This window comes from Ovis canadensis, chromosome 9, assembly GCF_042477335.2.
Source record: "Ovis canadensis isolate MfBH-ARS-UI-01 breed Bighorn chromosome 9, ARS-UI_OviCan_v2, whole genome shotgun sequence".
In the NCBI taxonomy this organism is placed as follows: Eukaryota; Metazoa; Chordata; class Mammalia; order Artiodactyla; family Bovidae; genus Ovis; species Ovis canadensis.
The window spans coordinates 30247880-30267280 of NC_091253.1; the positions used below are offsets into that span (position 1 = coordinate 30247880).

Genomic DNA, 19401 nt, shown 5'->3' on the forward strand with positions numbered 1-19401 from the left:
AGAGAAACAGAGTTTGGGAAATAGGTACTGGTAAATCCTGCATTCTGAGATAACTTTCTAAATATGTGGTCATTCTGTATTCTTTAGACTAAACGTGAAGAGTGTATAAAAATATTCTCTTCACAGTCACATACCACTGGCTGCCTTTTTCTTACACCCTGCAGTATTAATAATGGTGATCCTTCCAAGCTCCTGTGTTTTTACACACAAATATGTTGGTGATATATGTGGGATTTCTTATACCATGAAATCATACCATATCTTGTACTTTTTTCCATGCTTTGGAAAACTTTCCATATCTATGTCTCAAGTAATTTTTTTTTTTTTTAGTTCCATATATAAATATACCAGATTCCCTGTTGGTGGATGCAAAGGTTGCTCCAGTGCTTCACTGTTGTAAGCTGTCCTGCAAAATACACAGTATTGTGATGCATGTTTTGTGTGATTATTTCTGCAAGACCATTCGTAAAGGTATAATTGCTGTGTCAAGGAACACATCTATTTGAAATACTTAAGGGTACTGCAGAATTGTTCTCCCAGGAGTCTGTGCCAAGTTACCCTTGGGCTGGTAGTATAAAAGAGTGCCTGTTTCCTCACACGCTTGCCCCCGGGGCATTACCATTCTTGTTCGTTTTTTGCTGATCTGATAGCTGCAAAAAAGTACCTCTTTATTTTCATTTCCTTGTCTAAGAGCAAAGTTAATATCTTTTCACATTTCTGTTGGTTTTCTTTCTTTGGTTTTTATTTGTTTAATTGTTCATCCCCTTAGCCCATATTTCTTTTGATTTGTTAATTTGTTCTCATTGTTTTCTAGGAATGCTATATATTTTGGATTGGGTTACTATATGTGTTACAAGTACTTCCTCCTAATCTGTCATGTGTTTTTTAAAACTTTATTTTAAACCATTGCGTAATCTTTGGTAACTTCTGGGTTTTGTTGTCTTAGAAAGGCCTGTTGCACCCTCAATATTATAAATGCATTATGCTGAATACATTATCGTTTAATCTTTTGAAACTGTATTTCATCAAAGCTAAGAAATACCATCGTTGATTACATGGCCCAGTATTTTATATACTGAGAGGGGACCAAATCTTGAGGAATGCACAGAATGTTTTCTAATCATTTCAAATTTTATTTATAGTTAACGTAAAGATTTCTTCTAAGACATTTATTCCGATCAGTTTTTTTAAACTCTTGTAAAAAGGAACGTCTGTTCTGTCAGTTCTTTATCTTTGTATCAGCAATCCTGACCTTGGGTGTTCCCCTCAAGTTGTCCCTTATTTTAATACAGCTTTCATTATTACTGTCTGAGTATTCATCTGACAGTAATAATGTATATGGAACACCTTTTATGATACAAGTATTTTATTAGATACTTTCATAATGTTCTCATCTAACCCTTGCAGCAGCCCTTTAAGTGTTATTAGTGTACTTTACAGTTGAGGAAACTGGGACTCAGAAAAGTTAAGTTGCTTGTAATCACAAACAGTTAAAGTGATGGAGATTCCCGAGCTCAGAGCAGGCACTCTGGGTACCGTACGTAAGTGGTTCAGAGATGCAGGCTGTGGGTCTGAGACATTTGTAGAGATTGGAAAACTAAATACATGGGAGAAATTGACCCTCAGGTATACAGTCAGTCTAGAATGGAGCACGTAGAGTGTGTGATTAAATGTGTGATTCTAATTTTCATACCTTTCAGAACCGTGCCTTCAGATAAATGTTCACTTTTGCCCTTCTCTTATTAATAAACCTGCTGATACTCCAGCTCTTGTTGGTCTTCATATTGTTATAGTTCTCAAATCAGTAGGATTTATAACTGGATCTTCACTTGAATGTGGGAAGTAAATGCAGTGGTACCAGCAATGCTGCATAACCACTCTCTCCATCTATATGTTAAACCTAAACCAGAGCAGGAGATGAGAATTGCACACCAGCATGAACAAAGTCATCCCATTTGAATCACAGTCAGCCTCAATAGTCATCCTCCTGGAACCTTTAAAGTATATTTTTAAAACCGCATACATAATAAGAATGGCAGAGTTTTATTGTGACCCTTGGCAGAGTTTTATTATGACCCTAAGGAAGTTATTTAAGCTTTTTATTTCCACACAAGCATTTAAAGTTTTCGTTTCAAACTGAACAAACAGAATGAACAGTCCGTACTGTTTGCTTTTGTATAAAAAATGATTGAACAGATCCCAGGCATCTTGGACAGGGCAGGTAGAGGAGTCCCAGGGCTCACGTTAGGAACGCGAACTCAAGTGCCTAGAAAACCTGCTGTCGCCACGCCATACAGGGATTTGTGGCTGTACAGGCTGGAGGCAGAGCTCTGGGTAGAGTGCAAGTCTCTTCTCGAGTCCTGTGGCTATCTGGGGTTTAATCCATGCCTTGCAGTTACTTCTGTGTGTAACAGGTTGAGTGTGTGAGAAGCAGTGCTCATAAAAGTTGGCAAACCTGTTTTACTTGTTTCTCAACCTTTGCAGATCATTGCTTATGAAACACTGGTATTTACAGTAAATATCTTGTTTTAGATGTAGGCCAGCCCCGTCCAACCGTTTGTCCTTCAACAGCTTCGCCCTTTGGTAAGTTGGCACGTGGTTTGAGGTGGCCTTTGGTGATGGGAAAAGGGAAAAGCTAAAGGGAAGGACCTAAAGGGAAAGGCAGGAAGAAAGTAACATTTCCAGGAAAACGTGATCATACTGGGGATGGGAGAGCCCTTGAGAGGAAAAAGGGTTATCTCTGTCTGTGTCATGTGACCTTTGGCTAACTCCTGCAGCATCCTGAGTTCATAGCCGTTTGTGTAAATGGGAACATTTGGATGTATACACCCCCGTATCCCTGTGACTCCATCCGGTGACCTGTTTCACTGTGCGTTCGTGTGTGTCAGCTCACAGTGCTAATATTTAGCAGATTGAGTCCTAGATTAAACCACCTGAATTCATCTGTAAAACGGGGTTACCTGTCTCCTAAATGGTAGCGGTAATTTAATTAGATAATCCAGATAGTCCCTTAGCGCACAGTATCTGGCCCCTACTAAGCCCTCAGGAAATAACTCGATCTTCAAAACTCTGTTCAAATGTCCTAATGTTACCTGAATCTTGGGCCTCCCAGGTGAAAGGGGGAGAGTTCTCGTCATGCCGTAAACATGTCTTCCGCTGTCTTCTCGTTTAGCACGTTATGGTGCTAGTAGTGCTATTTCGCACTGGTACTAAAATCATCACCAGTTTATCTACGTGTGTAGTGTTCCACTTAGATTATGAGCCCCTTGAGGACAGAAACAAGCTTATTTGTCTTCATAAATTCTATGTCTGGCATGATAAATTTTGTTGGAGGGAAAAAAGTTTATTCCTGTTTAAATAAGGTCCCCTCCTCTCTCAGAAGATAATGTTGGAACAAAGGTGTCCAGTAGAAATATTCTCAAAAATCCTGGGCATGGGGACTTCCTTGGTGGTCCAAGGGTTAAGACTCTGTGCTTCCAGTGCAGGGGGCTTGGGTTCAATCCCTGCTCAGGGAATTAGAGAGTTCCCATGCCACAACTAAAGTTCTCACATGCTGCTACTAAGACCCAGCGCAGCAAAATTAAAAAAAAAAAGTTGGGCGTATTCTCCAAACACCTTTCTTTCTTTCTTTCTTTTTTTAAGTTATTTAATTGCCACTCTACTCCCAAGGATTTAATCAGTTTTTTCACTTTGATTCTTCACAGTGTTTTCGTTATAAAAAAACTGAGGTAAGTAAATGACTGCCTGGTGAATAAAGCATCACAATGGCAGCACCAAAGAGTTGCTCCTGGAATCAAGGCCCTGGGTTCACGTTATAGCATCTGCCACTTTCTCGCCAGATGACAGTGATCAAATTATTTTGTCTGTCTGACTCTACAAAGTGGGCATGCTTCAGTGACTTGTAACGGTAGAAACATAGACTCCGGGATGTGCAGGGCTAGAGTCCTCGGGTGGTACTCTGGTCTCAAGTCTTTTCTGAGTTGTTATAACCTAATCGGAGGCGATGGTCATGTAGTGCCAACCCTGGACCTGCTTACTAGAACACACTCAGTTACTTCAGGAGCGGAGTTAGTTCAGTTCATACCATACCCTTGGGGGAAAAAAAGCCTATTTATTTTACCTAATACACAATTTTTTATTGTTAAAGGTGTTTAAATTAATTGTACCCTTGGTTCCATGTTGAAAAACAGAACTAAGATGTAAGTGTTGATCAAGTAATTATTCTTCCATCATGCCAGTGTTGTAGGGAAGAATGAACAGCAAAGGCATACCTGAGAATTAAGTTGTACAATTAAAGGTTAATATTTTCTCAACACAAACATACGGGTCTCTCCATCCTGTAACTCTTACGTTTAATTGTGGTAACTTGAGACACGCACAAAACATTAAAGCTGACTAGGTCTTTGTTGATTGCATGCTCCTTAGAAAAGATGGAAGTGTAGGGAAAATTATTCTTAGTACTGCTGATACAAATAAAGCTATTAGGTGCCTTTCAGCATAGTGCATATGGTATCTGAACCTTTGTCACCTATGAAATTTTTGTCCAAATCACTTTGCAGTTGCCGTGTTTTAAAGGAACCCCTTAAAATCCCCGACTGGTACTGTTTTACTAAATAAACATTTTCTCCTAACACTTCAGTTTCTGTTTTCTTCATTTGTTCTGCTTTTCAGAATGCATCAGTGAGTGAGTGAATTTTACAGCAGTGTAATAGAAAACTGCTGAATTGTGGCTTAAGATGGCGGTTTACTGTTCTACCCTCTTCCGTGGTTTGTTTCCAGGAATTTCAATGGAAAGGCCAACTGAACTAAGATAACCATCCCAAAGCTCCAAACTCAAATGTCAAAATAAAATATAACCTGTGCACAGCCAACAGCAAAAGGAAGGAAAGGAAGTCCCAACTACCAGAAGTGAAGAGAGAACAGAGCAGTACACGGAGGAACTGGAAGAGACACTGACCTTCAGGATCATCATCTTGGCTGAGACATTGAACTGTGGGGCTTTTATAGGGAGACAGAGCCTGACAGTTGCGGGAAGGGGGCCTGAGACCCCCGCTGGTGCTGCAGCCTCCAGGACCGGGGTGCAGAGCTCTGCACAGCAGCCTCTGAACCTGACACTAGGGGGAGGGAAAGGAATGGTCCGGTGAGAAGAGCTGAAATGTCCGGTGCAGTCTTGCTTTCCCAGCATCCAAGCTCAGCTCAGGAATTGCTGTGCACCCCCCCTTAATGTGCGGGTGCAGTGGGGTGCTGGTGGTGAAGCACCGAAGAAAACAGATGTCTGCCCTCTTGGGGGCCTCTCTTCTATGCCACTGGGAAGGAATTTACTATTGTACAGATCAGACACACCTGATAGTCTTTGAAATGGCAGGAATAAGAATAAGCTTAAAAGAGGTGGGAAAAAATGATTCACACAAGGAAGATCCAGTACACATATATTTTAGGGGTTTTAAGCAGGAGAAAATAGGTGTGGCAGTTGTGAGCTGACCTAAACCTGTGTATTCATGTACTACCCTTGGTAGATGCCCACTCACCCCACACACACTCTCCTGCCCTCCCATCAGCCCCTAACAGCCAGGTCATAAGGAAGACAGTTTCTTAGCAACTTACATCACCAACACAGATTAATTAAACAGTTCTTACTGCCTCTTCTGTAGGCTTAAGGAAGTTGTTCTCTGCCTTTGAGATGCCCTAACTACTGCCTTACCCAAACATCCCCTTCAAGAAGCAGAATTCTGTTACCCTTAACAAAACCTTGTTCGTGGCTGGACAGAGGACCTTCCAGGGGCCTGTATTAGGACATCTTCCCAAAGGGTGAGGGTTCAGACCAGGCTGGATTCTTGACCTGTTCTTGCAGGGTAGGTGTGCAACTCCACTCTTGGCCAGTCCATGTAATCTTACAGGCCACTAATTTCACCAATTAAAACTTCTGACATTTAGTATGTAAATTAACAAAGCATTATATGTTGGTCAGGAGAAACACAACAGTACTTAGGAAAGTTTCTTAAAGATTTGACAGGCCACGTAACGTGGGGAAAAAGTTCAAAGCTAACTAAATCCTGTGGACAAAGAAGGCTGGCAGGCTGCTGTCCATGGGGACACAAAAGAGTGGGACATGACTTGTAGATAAACAACAGTGGTGACGGGGCCAGGATAGAGTTTATACTGGCAAATTTCAGTAAAACAAGCTGATACAAAAGAAGATATGAATAAGGATATAGTTAAGGTTGTTACCTAGATAGGGGCTTCCCTGGTAGCTCAGCTGTTAATTCACCTGCAAAGCAGGAGATGTGGGTTCAATCCCTGGGTTGGGAAGATCTGGAGGCAGGCATGACAACACACTCCAGTATTCTTGCCTGGAGAATCCCATGGGCTGAGTAGCTTGGCGGGCTACAGTCTGTAGTCACTAAGAGTCGAATACGACTACAGAGACTGAGCACACACGCGCATGGTTAAGGTGTGTGTTTTCTTTTAATGACAAAGCTACTGTGAATATTTGTAGATAAGTTTGAAGTTATAAATATTTTTTAAAATGTGGATCATTGTAAAATAACACCGAATCTGTTTTTTGAAATCTCCCAAGTAATCCACCAGAACCAGATGATTTATGATGTGATCTGTCAAACATTCAAGAAACCACCTTTATAAATACTGTAGTAGAAAAATTTTTTAAAGGAGGGGGAAGCTCAACTGTGACGCTGAAGTTAAATGGGGTATGTGAAGGAAAAGTAATACAGTTCAGTCTCTCAAGAACATGGTTAAATTGTAGAATTTCACTTTCACCAATTACAACACACTCACTGTGGGAAAGTAAAATTGATTGCCAGAATGGAAGAATGATAGACACTGGAAAAATCTTTCCATGTAACATGCCACATGGATAAAGAAAAATACCGTCTCAATGAATGCAAGAGGAAACAAGCCGCAGCACTCATTTTAAAAATCAACAAAATGAGGGCCTCCCTGGCATTCCCATGGCTAAGTGCTTCCACTGCAGGGGGTACACGTTGGATCCGTGATTGGGAAACTAAGATCCCAGATGCCACTTGACGTGACCAAAATATAGGGGGAAACAGCCAAATGAAACATTCTCTTGATGGATTATGAATAGAAGCTTCCTTAATATGGTTTCGATATGGGTTTCCCTCGTGGCCTAGCTGGTAAAGAATCCACCTGCAATTTGGGAGACCTGGGTTTGATCCCTGGGTTGGGAAGATCCCCTGGAGAAGGGAAAGTGTACCCACTCCAGTATTCTGGCCTGGAGAGTTCCATTATAGTCTATGGGGTCGCTAAGAGTTGGACACAACGGAGCAACTTTCCCTTCCTTAATATGGTAAATGGTAACTGGCTCAGTGGGCAAAGAATCTGCCTGCAATGCAGGAGATGAAGGAGACAAGGGTTCAGTCCCTGGGTCGGGCAAATCCCCTGGAGAGGGAAATGGCAACCCACCTCAGGTTCAGTCCATGGAGTCACAAAAGAGTTGGACACGAGTTAATAACACACGTGCACACTAAAAACATGGTTTGGGGCTTCCCTGGTGGTCCAGTGGTAAAGACTGCAGCATTACCAAAGCAGGGGGCTGGGCTCCGATCTGGTCAGGGAGCTTGATCTAGAGTGCCACAATAACATGATGAGTTAATGGTGTAACTAGTAACTAGATACGTCAGCAGTGAGACAGGGATGACTTGTGCATCTTGTTCCACATTGCGCTGAGGGCCTGGCCAGCACAGGAAGATTAGAAGAAATAGACATAAGGATTGTAAAGTAAGAATTATTATTAGTGGGCAATATAATTGTTTATTTGAAAGTCCTAGGAAAATTGAAAAGTATTGTAACTAATAAGAAAGTTGAGGATTCGGGGCTAGAATATGCAATATACAAGAATTAGTGCTCTACTTAGAGTGTAATATTTAAAAGAGTTTCATTCACAGTAAAAACTATAATACAGCTAGTAAAATGCCTAGTAAAAAATGTGCAAGAATTATATAAAAGCAGAACCAAAATAAATGAAGCAATATTCCATGTTTCAGGATGGGAAAAGCTAATATATTAAAGTGTCAGTTCTTGCCAAAGTCATCTAGAAATTCACTGAAGTTCCAAGCAAAATTCTCAACAAAATTTTTCATGGAATACAATAAACCTACCTAACTTAATATGGAAAGACAAAGAGCCAAGACAGTTTTGGGGTTTTTTTTTTAAGAGAATCATAAGGGGGGGCACCTATATCTTAGGCAAGACAACAGGACATGGTGATTAAACAGCCCTAGTGGTGCAAGTTTGGGATGTATAGATCTATTGTGTAGAATAAAGGTCCAGATATATGAGAACTTCATATGACAAAGTGGGAAAATAAAGTTCTTTTGGCTTTATTTGCTGGGTTTTCCCTACTGCACACGAGTTTTCTCTAGTTGCTGTGAGTGGGGGCTACTCTCTAATTAAGGGGAGTGGGCTTCTCACTGCAGTGGCTTCTCATTACAGAGCACTAGGCGTGCAGACTCAATAGTTTTAAAGGAGTTTTCAATAAATGGCATTAGGACAATTGCATGTCCATGTGGGAAAAAATTAATGTACCTTTCTCACACCATATACAAAAAAATTCGGTAGATTGAGAACATTCTAAAGTCTACAAACTAAAAGCTGGAGAGGGTGTGGAGAAAAGGGAATCCTCTTATACTGTTGGTGGGAATGCAAACTAGTACAGCTACTATGGAGAACAGTGTGGAGATTCCTTAAAAAACTGGAAATAGAACTGCCTTATGACCCAGCAATCCCACTGCTGGGCATACACACCGAGGAAACCAGAATTGAAAGAGACACGTGTACCCCAATGTTCATTGCAGCACTGTTTATAATAGCCAGGACATGGAAGCAACCTAGATGTCCATCAGCAGATGAATGGATAAGAAAGCTGTGGTACGTGTACACAATGGATTGTTACTCAGCTATTAAAAAGAATACATTTGAATCAGTTCTAATGAGGTGGATGAAACTGGAGCCGATTATACAGAGTGAAGTAAGCCAGAAAGAAAAACACCAATACAGTATACTAACGCATATATATGGAATTTAGAAATGTGGTAACAACCCTGTATGCAAGACAGCAAAAGAGACACAGATGTATAGAACAGTCTTTTGGACTCTGTGGGAGAGGGAGAGGGTGGGATGATTTGGGAGAATGGCATTGAAACGTATAATATATAAGAAACGAATCGCCAGTCTAGATTCGATGCAGGATACAGGACGCTAGGGGCTGGTGCACTGGGATGACCCAGAGGGATGGTATGGGGAGGGAGGAGGGAATGGGGTTCAGGATGGGGAGCACATGTACACCTGTGGCAGATTCATGTTGATGTATGGAAAAACCAATACAATATTGTAAAGTAAAAAAAAATAATTTTTTAAAAAAGGGAAAAAAATAATACTTTGGAAAGACAGAAAAGAAAAAGACATAGAAAAATATCATGACCTACTACAAAGAAATAGTTGAATGTAACACAAAATGATGCATAGAAAGATAAATGCATCTGTTTGTATTAAACGTAGAAACTTAAATCCTGCAAAAGACACTAAATATGAAAAAGCAATCCACAAACTTGCAGTGAACTTGCGATGTGTCTACCAGTAACTGACAAAGGAAGCGTCCAGATTATAGAAAGGATGAATTAAGGGGAAAAAAGTAATACATGAAAGACCCAAAAGGTCAATTAACGCAAAAATATTTCAGGTCCCTAAATGTAAGACCAGAAACTATAAAACTCTTAGAGGAAAAGATAGGTAGAACACTCAATGACATAAAGCAAGATCCTGTATGACCCACCTCCTAATGTAATGGAAATAAAAACAAAAGTAAACAAGTGGGACCTAGTTAAAAGCTTTTGCACAGCAAAGGAAACTATAAACAAGGTGAAAAGACAACCCTCAGAATGGGAGAAAGTAATAGCAAATGAAACAACTGACAAAGGATTAATTTCCAAAATGTACAAACAGCTCATACAACTCAATACCAGAAAAACAACCCAATCAGAAAGTGGGGAAAAGACCTAAACAGACATTTCTCCAAAGAAGACATACAGATGGCTAACAAACACATGAAAAGATGCTCAGCATTGCTCATTTTGAGAGAAATGAAAATCAAAACCACAATGAGGTATCACCACAAACCGGTCAGAATGACCATCATCAAAAAGTCTACAAGCAGTAAATGCTGGAGAGGGTGTGGAGAAAAGAGAACCCTCTTGCACTGTTGGTGGGAATGTAAATTGGTACTGCCACTTGGTACAGCCACCATCCATGGAAGACGGTATTGAGATTCCTTTGAAAACTAAGGAGAAAAAAAAAAAAGAATAAAACCACCATATGACCCAGCAATCCCACATGAGTTCAATCCCCCAGTTGGGGAACTAAGATTCCACCTGCTTTGGGAAAACAGCCCTCACGTTGCACCTATGCAGCCAAATAAATAATTTAAAAAAAGATGTAATAAAATAACAAAATAGTTCATACATCCACATAAAAACACAACAGAGCAACTTGTTGCTTATGATACAATACATAGACTCAAATTTAATATCTCTTTGAGACCTTTGCATTAATCTCTTAGTATCTAACAGATTTTATATTTAGTTCACTAGTTGTAAAATCGCTTTCCTTATTAAGAAAGGCTGAGATTTTATAGTCCTACGTATAAACACATAATTTTTAAATCCTAGTGGCTAGCGTTATAGATTGATTTCTAAAGAGAGTCACATATTTCTAACTTCATATTTTTATTTCTGGAAGTTACTTATGTTATTGTTCCCACAATATATTGTGTGCTTATTTGGGCTCCCCTGGTGGCTCAGACTATAAAGAATCACCTACCAATGCAGGAGACCCAGGTTTGTTTGATCCCTGGGTGGGCAAAATCCCCTAGAGAAGGGAATGGCTACCCACTGCAGTATTCTTGCCTGGAGAATCCCATGGACAGGAGCCTGGCAGGCTACAGTCCGTGAGATCGCAAAGAGTAGGACACGACTGAGCGACTAACACTTTCCTTTCTTTTTTTTTTTTTCATTCTTTAAGACATCTACAGGGACGTTTCTCAACAGCAATGTTTGAAGTAACAGGGGCAAAACTAGGTGACTTACATGTAGCACTTGAGGCTCCAGTCAAATCCAGTCTATAGCCCTAAGCTAAGAATGGCTTTACAGGTGTGCAGTGAAGGGCTTAGTGAGTCTGGCTTACTCAATCCTGCACATTCCAAAGGTAAGTCTGACCCTTGGCCAGCTTCCCTGGGAGATAACCTTTAAGCTCTTGAAATAACCCACCTTCCCTGAGTACCTGTGTCTGCCTGGGGTCTGAATCACATCAGACAGTTTATCCTAATAGTAGTTTCTGGCAGGAGGGGCCTTGTGAATGGCTGGATCAGTTTGCTCTCCAGAGGATTTAGGAGCTGAGTGACTTAAGGTCAGCCATGTGGGTGCTCCATGCCTGTGAGGACTGACCCTCAATGACAGCCCTGGACATGAAGTCTTAGGCAGGTTTCCCTGGTTGACAAGTCTACATGTGTGCCCCGCATCACTCTGGGGAGAATTAAATGCTGTCCATGTGACTTTTCTAGAGAGGACACCTGGAAGCTTGTACCTGGTTTTCTGAACTCTTCCCTATGTGCCTTTTACATTTACTGATTTTAAACTGTCTTTTTGCTATAGACTGTAGCTGTCAGTCACTTTTCTGAGTTTTATGACACTGAACTAGAGGGTGATCTTGGGGACCCTGACACAACATATTTAAAGAAAAAAATGTAAAGAACCGTAGAGACCATATGTGTCCTGTGAAGCTTAAAATATTTTCTGTCTGGCCCTATACAGAAAACTTGCAAACTCATGCAGAAATGTAGCAAATAAATAACCTATGTTATTTTCATACATTGAAATCAGATCAGTTAAAATGAATGAATAGAGATATAAATAAAGCTCCAACTGTTTTAAGTGAAAAAAATAGCAAGAATGAAACAGAATGATACTATTAGTGTAACTCAAGCTATCAAGATTATAGTTCAGATGGTAAAGAATCTTCCTGCAATGCAGGAGACCCGAGTTCCATCCCTGGGTCAGGGAGATCCCTTGGAAAAGGAAATGGCAACTAACACACACACGAGTAAATGTACAGCTTGTTTATTCGATATATCGTGTCCCACTCTTGTGAGCCCACGGACTGTAGCCCATCAAGCTCCTCTGTCCATGGGGATTCTCCAGGCAAGAATATTGGAGTGGGTTGCCGTTTCCTCCTCCAGGGGATCTACCCAACCCAGGGATGGAACCCGTGTCTCCTGCATTGGCAAGCGGATTGTTTACTACTGAGCCCCCTGGGAAGCCCAACAGTACAGGTAAAACCTAAAAGATTACTATGGAGGACATCTCGAACTTTAGGATTGTGGTGAGGTCTGAGAACAAATGGAATGAAAGGTAAGATTCGTTTGTCAGATTTTCATTCTTAAAAGGAGAGATTCAAGGGGCGAGGGGTGGGAAATGGGTGTCTCCCATCCAAGTGCTAGCTTCCCTGATCGGGTAGGATCGGGCGCATTCATGGGGCATGGTACAGACTGAGTCTTGTAAAACAAATGAAAAGGTTTTACTTTATTGATACTAATATATATATGAAGTGAAGTTGCTCAGTCCTGTCCAACTCTTTGCGACCCCATGGACTGTAGCCCGCCAGGCAAGAATACTGGAGTGGGTTGCCATTTCCTTCTCCAGGGGATCTTTCCAACCCAGGGATTGAACCCAGGTCTCCTGCATTGCAGGCAGACGCTTTATCCTCTGAGCCACCAGGGAAGCCCGAATATATATATATATATAAAGTTTCACCAAATCTGCTTATCTTGGAGTTTTAGAATGATTGTTCTAAAGACCTCAGCTGCTTCAAATTCCTCAAGTCCTCAGTTAAGAAACAGGCCTTGGTAGATGAATTGCCCAGGGTCATGCTAAATTCTTGTTTAACAGGCCCTCTGTGGGGAGTATGGTCATGCTGGTAGGGTCAGTTATTTTGAACTGTGGAAATTTGAAACTGATTCTCATAAAGATATGAGGGCTGTGGTATACATTCCAGAGACATACCAAGTTCTCTTTCAGTTTTGTCAGTCTATAAATTAACATTGAGCAATTAGATGAGTAAGGAGAGAGAGGAGCATACATTCTGAGACTTCATAAAACAAGCTCTTTTACAAACAGTAAGCCATGTCCTTCTCGGGGGTTAATTTCCTTTATGCTGGGAGCAGGATTCTGAGCCCATTTAGGTTAACAGTTGAATTAATGTACGTAAGTCGTGTTTTCTTTTAAAAAATTTTTGCTCTTTGAAGCAGTTATAGAGATCATGCCAAGTTTATTGTCTGCTGATACCTAGATGATTTTAAAGGTATTAAAAGTTAAATACTAGTAGGATCTGAAGTACTCATCAAATAAGCAAATGGTTTTTAAAATGCTTTGTAAATTAGGGTAAAGTGGTGCTAATGTGAACCATACTGAATTCAGACTTCTAGTGTATAAAATTTAATGATACCTACCCTACCTACCTTAAGGGCTTCCCTAGTGGCTCAGATGGTAAAGGGTCTGTCTGCAATGCAGGAGACCTGGGTTTGATCCCTCGGTTAGGAAGATCCCCTGGAGAAGGAAATGGCAGCCCACTCCAGTATTCTTGCCTGGAAAATCCCATGGACTGCAGAGCCTGGTAGCCATGGGGTTGCAAAGAATCGGACACGCCTGAGTGACTTCACTTTCACTTCCCTACCTACATTCAGGGAGTTACTGGGGGAATCAAATGAGATAAACATTTTAAAAGGAAAAAAAAGAAATCTTTTATAATACTATGTAAATGGTAAACTACTATGTGGATGAGTCATAAAAATACTACCATCATTACTGTGATGACACTGATGGGGGCTAATTTTAATTGTGAAAGGACAAGAAAGAAAAACATGCTTTCTTGGTTCTGAGACCAGAGGTGAGCTGTCAGCTATGAATAAGGAAAAGTAATGAACACTCATTTAGCTTTACCTTTGTTGTTCACACAAGGTTACACGAGACATGAAAGAAGAGTGCAACACAGCTTATGCCGTTTTCTCAACATTTACTGAACACCCACTGCGTGTTAGGTGTAGGGGTCAGACAGCTGAGAACTCACTGTATTAATTGTCCTCAGATTTGTCTAATGAGGTATTCTCCTTGTTTCTCACATGGAAACTGAATCCCAGTTTCATCCAGAGCTAACCTTCAAACCCGTTGTTTCTGGCTTCAAAACACATGCTTCCAGAAATCACCTGCAATACAAGAAAGCTAGGATCCAAACGTTAAGCAGTCTGGTGAAGAGAAGCAACAGTAGAGGAAGTAAGTGAAAGAAGACACTGGTGTAGGGGGCAGGGGAGCAGTTCAGGGAGGCTTCTGGAACCAGGCAGGACTTTTAGGAGGCCCTGGAGGATAGCTGGAATTAAGAAGATGAAGAAGAATGAACGTTATCAGCAAGGGAAGGTGGGAGCTATGGTTAGCAGTTAGCAGGTTCCCTCCCAGGTGGAGCCAGCAGTGTGTCCTGGGAATGGCAGCATGCACTAGGTGCGCCGCCTCTGTGGTCAGTTGATCCCAGGACAAGAAACGGGCTTGGGTAGATGGGGAAGATACTGAGCAAGCAGGAAGCAAAAGATTCTTCTCGTTTCCCTAGGGTCAGGAGAGAGCCTATACTGTAACACTCATCATGCGGTCAACATGCCACATCAGAGAACCATGGGGATGGCAACCAACTTGTGTGTTTGCTTAAGTCTTTTTTTTTTTTTCGATTTTTTCTTCCAGTTGTATTAAGATATAATTGACATTTGTTGCTGTTCAGTTGCCAAGTCGTGTCCAATTCTTAGGACCCCATGGACTGTAGTTCACCAGGCTCCTCCGTTCGTGGGATTCTCCAGGCAAGAATACTGGCCTGGGTTGCCATTTCCTTCTCCAGGGGATCTTCCCAACCCAGGGGTCAACCTGTGACTCTTGCGTCCCCTGCATTGCAGGCAGATTCTTTACTACTGAGCCACTAGGGAAGCCCAGTGTATGGCATAGTGATTAACATATACTGTGAAATGATAACCACAACCAGTTTGTTTAATACCCATCGTATCATATAGATGAAACACATATTTTTTCCTTGTGATGAGAACTTTTAGCATCTACGGTCTTAGCAACTTTCAAATATGCCATACAGCAGTGTTAGCTATAGTCTGCACGCTGTACATTATGTCCTCAATATTTGTTCACCTTATAACAGGAAGCCTGTACCTTTTGAAAATCCTTTATAAAATAGCTGTTGATGTAAGGTGGAGAAGGGTTGAGGTTTTGAAACACGGGGGTAGAATTCAATAGACCTGGGTGCGGTGTAGAATTCAGTAAACCTCTTCCCTTAACACAATGCACTGTATATGCACTTACGCATTTTCATTATTTTAAATTTCTTTTTATTTTTGGCTGTGCTGCATCTCTAGTTGCAGCGAGCGGGAGCTGCTCTTTGCTGGGGTCCCAGGCTTCTCACTGCGGTGACTTCTCTTGTTGCAGAGCACGGGCTCTAGGCATACAGGCTTCATTAGCTGCAACACCCAGGCTCAGCGGCTGTGGCACTCAGGCTCTAGGGCACGGGCTCAGTATTTGTGGCACACAGGCTTAGTTGCCCTGTAGCACGTGGGACTTCCTGGACCAGGGATCGAACCCATGTCCCCTGATTCTTAACCACCGGACCACCAGAGATGTCCACTTACGCATTCTTAAACTGTATGAGTGTATTGAACCCCAGTTACATCTTTCCTACCTTTTGGGTTTTGGGTATAAAACAACCAATGTGAGAATACTTCGAGAAATGTAAAGACTGATGTAGATGATGAGTTTTATGTTTCAGCAGCACCAACATCATTCCTACTGTAAAGCTGTAATAAAGTTGAAAACAGGAAGTTTATCATAACATGTGCTCTAATATGGTTTTAAAGGCTTCCCCACCCCCACCCCCCGCCAAAGTTTATAAGACTTGTAAAATAGATATCTGTATATTTCTCATTTCTTTCAGCGCTGGTTTTAAAGAGAACTAAATCATGTTCTGGTAGCCCGACTGTCCAAGTAAAAGTGGTACTCTGAGCCAAGGGAAACCTCATTCTGGACGTAAGGCACTGTGAGTGTTGTAACTGCTCAATTTTCATGGTTTCCATAAGACTAATGAAAGTGCAGATGGTAAATTCCCCTGTGCTGCACATTCTCTGCTGGTTACCAGAGTCAGGAGGGCACGTGAGCTGCCAAGCAGATAGATTCCTGCACCTGCCTTGCATCCTGCCTGCACCTACCTGTCCAGCAGTGCTTTGTAACATTCTAACTTGCATTCTATCAGCCTGTTTTCTTTGCATTTTTGATTTGTTGTTGTTGCTGTTTGTTTGCTTCTTCTACCAGCCAGTTTTGTCAGATTTCAATTCTTGTAGTGTGTATTGTTAAAACAGCCCATGGGTTTTTCCTGATCTAAACATCTGTTGAGACCCACTCCTCCTGTTGAGAGTCACTGTCCTGTGGAAAACGAGGCAGAAATGAGACAGTCTTTATCATTCAACCTTCTGAACACGGGAGGACAAGGATCATGCCCCTCGACTTAGCACAAGATGCTTCATTATCTAGGCCGGTGGTTTTCAAACATTTCTTATAAGGGAACATATCCTTTAAAAAAAGAAATCTTGTAACACTGAAACGTATACATTACCATATGTAAAACAGAGAGCCAGTGGGAATTTGCTGTATGCACTTGGAGCTCAAACCCAGTGCCCAGTCTTCAGCCTAGAGGAGTGGGATGGTGAGGGAGGTGGGAGGGAGGTTCAAGAGGGAGGGGACATAAAGTATACCTGTGGCTGATTCATGTTGATGTATGGCAGAAACCAACACAATATTATAAAGCAATTATCCTTCAATTAAAAATAAAATAAAGCAGACAAACAAAGGAAACTTTCAGGGACTTCCCCGGCAGTCCAGTGGTTAGGTTTCCACACTCCCACTGCTCTTGGTGTATGTTCTATCCTTGGTCAGGGAGTTTAGATCCTGCATGCCACATGGCCAAAACATAAATGAAATAGAAATCTTTCATCAAAACCCAACATAAGTCACACACCTGTGAGCCCAATAGCTAGGCTGCTCCCCGAATCTAATCCCTGGAAGCGTGGGAGGAGCCTGACTTGACTGCCGCTAACATAAGGCCGCCTTCCTTACCCTCCTCATCTTTGGCCACTGGCCTCAATGAACTCTCCAGTCTAGCCATTCCTACCTAACCTTGTCTGCTTCTGCAGAGTCCTTCTGTTTTGCAGTTCTGTGCCTCTGCATACATTATTCTACTGGGAATCTTCCCCATGTTCCAGACTTTTTATGTTGATGACGTTTAATTATCCTCGATCTGAACTTTTCCTAGAACCCTTCCCTGACATCCTTGTCTGGGCCTCCAGGTCATTCATTTGGTTCCTCTACCAGAGAAGTGACTTCACAGTAATGGTTCACCTATTTGTCCAACTCACCCACGTGGCAGTATGCTCTTTTTCAAGGCAGAAACACATTGTTATTTGATATTCTGCTTCCTGTGTTAGGCAGGTGGTTGATAAAGTGATGAATAATGTCTACTGGATGGATGGAAGGGCAGGAAGATGGACAGATAAAAGAAGGAATTTATCAGCAGACCAGGTGAATGAAGGGTCCCAAGACCTCGAACCCAGCAGGGGAGCAGACGGAACAAAGAAGAGAATCCTTTTCAGAGGGCCGGCTGCCTTGGAATGTGCCTGCAGGTTAGGAGCGGACCTGCCGCCACTTCCCAGAATACAGTCATCACTGGGGTGGCCCTGGGGAACAGTCCAGCATGAGTCATATGCCCTCTCTCCCATATCTGGTGCCGTGTATTTATAGCTAATGCTGGTGGTTTGTCACTTGTTAAACAGCACAAGAAAAATGATTGCATGAAGGCCAGGCAAAAGACTAATGGAAATGGTTTTAATAATTAATTTTTAAAAGGCTTACGAATGACAATTCAGCTGGAAAGCTATCAAAACATTTAAGCTGAAATTTCAGCTGAAGGATGCTGCTCTTTGGATTGTTCTTCTGGGGTTAAATGGGGGTAATTTGAAGCTGGCAGAAAGAAGGCCAGTGACACATCATTTTGCTTGCCTTTTTTTTTTTTTTTTTTCCTCTTAAACAGCAAACCATATCCATGAAAGGAAGAATGTTTTACATTCGAGTGCTCAAGGATGAAGAGAGACTGTGAAACAAACTGGAAGCTGTGTTCAAAACAGTTTTCAAAATTACTCAGATAATATTTAAGCTTCACTGTCCTCTTACCCTAATTGGCACATTATTTCCCCCAGCTAATTATCACAGAGAAAAAAGTCCTGGAGAGATTTTTCTCCTTAAGTTTTCCCTTTCCGTATGGAATTCCATCAATGAACCCTCGATAAAAGGTTAACAAAATTAAATTCAAAAATGCAGCAATTCCTTTCTTAGAAAGAAAGATTGGAACTTGCATTTATTGAGCATCTGCAATATCCAAAATACTCTTAACTTTTTCATGAGATGTCTCAGGAAATCTTCACTATTACCCCAAAGAAGTACTGCTTAGGCAGTTTTCTGTCTCTGTGCCGGTGGCACAGATAGAGCTGGACCAGGCCTGTGCCTGCACGCTAAGTCACTCAGTCGTGTCTGACTCTTTGCGACCCCATGGACTGTAGGCCCTCAGGCTCTTCTGTCCATGGGATTCCCCAGGAAAGAATCGTGGAGTGGGTTGCCGTGCCCTCCTCCAGGGGAACTTCCCAACCCAGGAATGGAACCCAAGTCTCTTGTGTCTCCTGCGCTGGCAGGCAGAGTCTTTACCAGTGCACCACCTGGGAAACCTATTACAGGGGGCGAAAGAAGTGCCCTAAACCGTTAATTTCCTTTCTCTACCTCTTCTTTCCTTCCTTTGGAGATGAGCAAAGCTGCACCCCTGATTACGCTCCCCCGCCCCCGCCCTCCATCACTAATCTATTCAGTGTCTAGATTGATGTTATAAAAAGCTGATAATTTACATTTGAATAGTATTCCAGGAATTTACAAAGAATCTGCAACATCTCATTTCATCCTCATTGTCCAACAGAGAAAATTAAATTCCAAATAAGTTTGCGACTTTCCTAAAGTCTCATAGCTAATTAATAGCAGAGGACTTTAACTCAGTCCAGAATTTCTGAAGCCAGATACTGTTTCCACCACCTCCTCGAATGAGAACCTGTGCGAGTGTTTTCTAAGGATGAAGAAGATTGCACTCTCCAGAGCTCCACTTGTTCCTTCTCTTATCTTAAGAAAAACTTATCTCTCTAAGACATGAAATGCATTAGCCACATAACAAACCTCGCTGACAAACCGC

General features: G+C 41.7%; 1 long non-coding RNA gene across 1 annotated transcript; it reads left to right on the forward strand.

The window, feature by feature from the left end:
* The first annotated feature begins 1280 nt into the window (after nt 1-1280).
* LOC138446162 (uncharacterized) lies at nt 1281-19168 on the forward strand. Its single transcript, XR_011259163.1, has 4 exons — nt 1281-2583; nt 16060-16161; nt 17603-17797; nt 18205-19168. It is a non-coding gene; the product is annotated as an uncharacterized lncRNA (long non-coding RNA).
* Nucleotides 19169-19401: the final 233 nt, after the last annotated feature.